The following is a 6464-nucleotide window of genomic DNA, read 5'->3' as shown; positions in this document are numbered from 1 at the left end:
GATTGCAGTGGTGGGCCACATTTGATATTGTGCTTGGAATTGAATCTGGCACTTGAGTCACATCCCCAGCCAACTCCTCTAAAAAATACAAAATAACCAAGTTGTTTCTTTAGGTTAGTTGTAACAGTTAAAAATTTGTTACAAATATAACATTCTTCTTAAAAGTTACTGGGAATACAAAATATTCTTTTACCTTTAAAACATTTTTACGAAAGTGGAAATTGTCTTTCTGCAAAAGATTTGTTACTTGGATGGATGTGCAGTTGTGGGTATGGGTATGTATTGGTGCCCACAAAGGTCAGAATAGTGTTTTAGATCTGCTAGAGTCAGACAGTTATGCTCAACCTGATGTGTATGCTGGGAACTGAACTTGGTTTTCTAAAAGAGCTACAAGCACTTTAACCTATGAGCCATTTCTTCATTCTGAAAAATTGATCACCTCCCACCACTTAATTTATGTGTGTAGATGTGTGGATATGCTAGTGTAGGGAGAGGCCAGAGCACTACTTAGAAGAGGGCACAGTTTTATCCTACCCTGCTAGATATCAACATTAAGCTTGGCAGCATTGCTTTTTCCCACTTGTCTCCTTGCTTGCCTCGGAATTGACAACTTTTAAGAACTTTCTAAAGTTTGAAGCAGGTCTTGCTATGTAGCACAAGCTGTCTTGGAATTTCTAGATTTTTTTTTTTAAAGAGTACTGAAATTCAGAGATGTGTACCACTATGCCTGGTTTAAATTTGCACATTCTGATGAATTGCAAATTTACAATAAAAAATCTCCCATAGAGAAATAAACGTATTTGTGAAAAAAGGGGCGGTGTGTCATTATTAGTAACTCAAAACAGTAATTTTTATGGATTTTTCTGTGCAAAATTTGCTCCATTTGTCAAGTTGTTTTTGGAGATGTTCTTATACTTTGGCACCTAAGGTGGCCTGTGCTTCACTGTGCCTCAGGCTAGCCTTGAACTTGAGTTGCCTTAAGGTGCTTGAGGAACTTTCAGGTGCTGAGATTTCTGGCCTAGCAAGCTTTTTGATTCCAGTCCTTGGTGATATAAGTTTACATAAAGAACAAAATTGTTTCTTTATTCAAGAAATATTGCCTTGTTTAAATGAAATTGCCAAGTAGGGAAGGGAAATAGAGACAAGACAAGACACTTCATTGTTAGGAGAATGTATGTGGTTACGTATAGTTTTTTTTTCTGAATTACAAATTCTGATACATGCTTTTCAAAGTTAGGAGTAATACCTGTTTGGTCTTGGATTGGATACCATGACCAAGGCATCTTCTATAAGGAAGGAAAGGGCTGTTTGGGGCTTTTGGTTTCAGAGGAGAGTCTACCACTATCAAAGGCAGAGAAGTTTGGCAGCAGCCGGAGAGCTGAGGGCTTACATTTTGAACTACAAACAGAATATAGATAGTGAATTGGGGATAGCCAGAGATTGAGGCTTTTAAATCTCAATACTGGCAGTTAAGTGACATACCTTCTCCATCAAAGCCACACCTCCTGAGCCTCTCCAGACAGTCAATAATTGAAATCAAACATTTAAATGCCTGAGACATGGGGCAAACATCTCATTTAGTCTACCTCAGAGTACCCATGCATTTCTGTAACATTGTGTTTCAAAGGCTGTGTAATACTTTTACTTGCCATGGGTTAAGGTGCTCTTGAAACAGTTGAGTCCCTCCATTGGCTGCCTGGATTCTTGATCTCTGCATTCCTCTGAGTAACTGCAGGAACAGGTTTCTGTTACTACTGTTGTCCCCTGTAGCACAGCATTACTGTATTGGTCAGAAGTCAGGCGCATGCTTCTGGTAACTGCCATTGTTTCCTGAGTGTTTCAAATGGAGTTAACTGCATTTCCGGTGGAAGGAAACATGGAGTTGAAAATATAATTGTTCAGTTCCTAGTGCAGATTTGCTCTATGAATCTTTGCAAAAGTCCTGAAAAAGTTAAGTCTTGAGGATCTTTGAGAAAAATCTCCAAACAGGATGAATTAAAGAGTTTTTTGTGTCTGGGCTTTGAAGGCACTTTTTTGCTTTCTACCCCTCTCATGTTTGCCAAGCTGCTGTCTTCTGCTGTGACTGTGGTGGTTGACTTTTCAAGGCTGTAATGGAACTTTGGTGAACCAGTGGGCTTAAAGTTACTGGATCAGTAGGATCAAAACCCCATTGCCATTGTTCTTGAGTTCTCAGTAGTCCTCATTGTCCGCTATGTTCAGAAAGTCCGGTTTTATCCCATGCTTTTTCAGACCCAGGCCAGCTGGCCTTGGTGAGTTCCCGATAGAACATCCCAGTGTGTGGGTCTCGGTGTGTGGGTGCACCCCTCGCGGTCCTGAGTTCCTTGCTCGTGCTCCCTCTCCTTCTGCTCCTGATTTGGACCTTGAGATTTCTGTCCGGTGCTCCAATGTGGGTCTCTGTCTCTGTCTCCTTTCATCGCCTGATGAAGGTTAATATTCAGGAGGATGCCTATATGTTTGTCTTTGGATTCACCTTCTTATTTAGCTTCTCTAGGATCGCGAATTAATTATAAGCTCAATGTCCTTTATTTATGGCTAGAAACCAAATATGAGTGAGTACATCCCATGTTCCTCTTTTTGGGTCTGGCTTACCTCACTCAGGATAGTGTTTTTGATCGTACTGCACAGTACTGGCTTTGGGGGAGCCTAGGCAGTTTGGATGCTCACCTTACTAGACCTGGATGGAGGTGGGCGGTCTTTGGCCTTCCCACAGGTCAGGGAACCCTGATTGCTCTTCGAGCTGATGAGGGAGGGGGACTTGATTGGGGAGGGGGAGGGGGAGGAAAATGGGAGGCGGTGGCGGGGAGGAGGCAGAAATCCTTATTAAATAAATAAAAAAATATCTAATATCGTCAGGATGGTATTGTCCCCATATTTATATGTAAATTATCCCTAAACCATACTGCAATGCCAGTGTAAATCTGTACGTGGAGGTGGAATCTACAAACCAGTACCAAAGTTCAAATAAAAATATAAAGAAATAAAAAACAAGTTTGGCCCAGAAAAAAAAGTTACGGGATCAGGGGCTACAGCGGGCTTTGGTTAGAAGAGCTTACTGCTCTTGGCGGAGGACTGGGGCTTGGTCTCTACTGCCCCACATGGTGGCACACAATGTAAGGGTCTGATGCCATCACCTGAACTGTGAGTGCTCCTGTAAGCTTGTGGTGCACATAAACGTTACAGGAACCTGGGCAGTTTACCAGTGGCTATTCCTCTGAAGAAAATCTTTCCTTCCCTCAGTAACTCTTTAGTTGCCTGCTTACAAATCCTTAAGGAGGGACAGAGCATCATAAACTTCTTCCCCACTCTGACAAAGTATTGTGGGGTCGAATTTTGTGCTGGTCATTTGGTAGTATTACTACTCTAGAGGTGGTGGAACCTGTGAGAAGGGAGCCTATAAATGAGATGGAGTCTCATGCAATAGCTAACTTTATTCAGAACCCCAGGCAATGTATGCCAGAGGCTTAGAAATCACGAGTAAAAAACTTAGGAGTTTATGCTGTATACAATAAAACGGATGAGTCCCAATTGACAAAAACGGTTTTCTATAGATGTATAAACATTTCATTGAAGAAGAGCAGCAAGCTGATAATGAGGAATCTGAAGTAAACTCAGTCCTATCCAATATACCTGGGAGGCACATGGAAATACTCCCAAGAATGGTTCTGGGTTCGAAGAAACTAAAGTGTTCTTGGAGTGTTCTCAACAGGCACTTAGAATTCTAGCACAACTCCGTACCTGGACTGTGTTCCAACAGGTACGTAATAACAACTACTAAGAGTTGAGTAAAAAGTTTATGTTATGTTGGAGGGTCATGAGTTTGAGGCCAGCCTGAACTATATATATAGTGAGACACTCAACAAAAAACAAAAACCGTGGAAACAAGACAGAAAGTAACTCAGACTGGCCCCGAGATCACCGTCCCAAAAGATGGCTAATCTTCACCTCCATTCTGCTTCTACCTCCTGTATGCTGGGGTTACAGACTTGTGCCAAGTGCCTAACTACTAAAAAATGATACACTTTTGCTTGTAGTTGGGAAAAATATATATAGTTGATAAGATTTATAGTAAAAACATGAGGGCTGGAGAGAGTGCAATGTAGAAGGAGCGGCAAGCCGCTTCCTGCCAGCTCCCGGCCACGGCTAGCTTTACTCAAAATAATTACACGGAAACTGTATTCTTTTAAACACTGCTTGGCTCATTAGCTCTAGCCTCTTACTGGCTAATTCTCACATCTTGATTAACCCATTTCTAATAATCTGTGTAGCACCATGAGGTGGTGGCTTACCGGGAAAGATCTTAACCTGTGTCCATCTTGGAGAGGAGAGCTATAATGTCTACCTGAATCTGCTTCTTTCTTGCAGCATTCTGTTCTGTTTACTCCGTCTACCTAATTTTCTGTCCTATCAAAGGGCCAAGGCAGTTTCTTTATTAACCAATGAAAGTAACACATAGACAGATGACCCTCCTTCATCAATGCATCCGTAAAGAGTTCTCCCAGAGGATCTGAATTCAGTTCCCAGCACAAATATGGTGGCTCATAACTATCCATAAACAATACCAAGGTACATGTGTACATGGTACATATACATACATGTGTCTAAAACATCGGTAAAAAGTTAAATCTAGAAAAATTTTTTAAAAGTTCATGTGCACCGTTAATGGTTTGCCTGCATGAATGAGCGTGTTAGGTCCCTAGATATGGAGGTATAGACAGTAGTGAGTGTCTATGTGGGTGCTGGCAATTGAATCTGGGTCCTCTGGAAGAGCAATCAGTGCTCTTAACTGCTGAGCCATCTCTCCAGCCACCAAAAGTGATTATATGTGTAAGTTTTGTATGCATGGCCGTGTTCACCCGTGTACCATGTGAATGCAATCTCTGAAAATCATTGGTGCCCTGGAACTGGAGACAGCTGGCTATGAGTCATGTGTGAGCTTGAAGTTCAATCCAGGTCCACTGGAAGAACAGCCAGTGCTCACTTTACCCTGATAGTTACTTTAAAAGTTAATAGGAGGCTTGCCAGTCTCCAGAGCCCCCATTTCCAAGGACTGACTAGCCAGCCCTAATGGCTCAGATACCAGTAACTTGCTTGCTCTTTTTGGCACAGCTTCTTGCACCTCAGGCCACCCGTGGCTGTTTGCCAGGGAGCATGGCCTCCCTGCTTCGTTTGGTACTAGAGGTGATCTGAAGGAAGAAGTGAGAAAAGTGGCAGGGGGGGTGGAGTGGGGTGGGGTGGTATACTTTATATTGGGAAGGGGTAGGGAGTTAATACAGGAGTACATGGGGGACCGAACAATACTAAACATTTGAAAAAGTCATAAGGAATTTTACATTTACTAAATTTAGATATTGTACATTGGTATGTGCATACGTTACTTATACAGTTTATATGAAATTATGGAGTGATAATGCTTTCCATGAGAGCCATGTAAAAATTCTAATAGTACAAACCCCAGTACTAGGTATGAGAAACACCCTTTCCAGTTCAGGTGAATCGAAGAGACTCTAGAAGCTAGATTATTGCTGTTGCTCTTAATTGACTCTCAGAAATTGAAGGTAAGTCCCTATTAAGAGCTGAAGACATCACATACTTAAGACTTAAGGACTTGTGTTGATTTGACCCATAAGTAATTCCAGCACTCAGGCAACAGTTTCATTTCAGCCTTCGCTAATGTGAGATCATGTCTCAAAAACCAAAACATTATCACCAAAACCTTCTGCCAAACAAGAACACAAAACAACACCTCCCTCCAGAGTATGTATGCACTCTGGGGTTGCTTTTCAGAAATGCTGTGTTACCTATGCTCAACCCTTTCTAGTTTGGATTTTTTAGTCTAGATTCCTTGACGTTTCACTTACACGTTGATGCTTTATTGTTAGCAACTAAAATGGTTAGGATTAAGAATTACCTAACAAAACAATGTATTATCTTTAAGATGTTCAAAACGATGCCATGTCCTCATGGCTTGTCAAATTTTTAGAACTGAGGCTTTGTAATTAAATATATAGCAATTAAGCATCAATTTATCGGTTGGATTGTAGATACACAGGCAGTGTGTTTCACTCTGCTTTCCATCATGTCAATGGAAAAAAAAAAACCAGTTCTGTTCCTTTTTGGGGGGCGGGATAATTTAATTAGAACTATTTTTGCTTTTCACCAGCTTTCAAAGGTGTTTCCGTCTTGTCTTAGGGTTAGTGAAATGACTCTGGGAAAAGCAGCTTGCTACCAAACCTAAGGTTCTGTCCTTGCATCCTACATAGGTGAGGACCCACAAATTTTTCTTTGACTTTCACAAGGGTCCTGAGGCACACGCACTTGTGAGTGTGCATATACATTAAATACAGGTGAACTACACAGGATAATGCGGCTCAACATGAGTAATCCTAGCATTTTCCACAGAATGACCAAATTATTGCAAGCCCGTTGGTAGAATCATTGTCGAG

The sequence above is a fragment of the Microtus ochrogaster genome, linkage group LG4 (genome assembly GCF_000317375.1).
Source record: "Microtus ochrogaster isolate Prairie Vole_2 linkage group LG4, MicOch1.0, whole genome shotgun sequence".
Lineage (NCBI taxonomy): Eukaryota > Metazoa > Chordata > Mammalia > Rodentia > Cricetidae > Microtus > Microtus ochrogaster.
Note: the sequence above shows the minus strand (reverse complement) of the source record.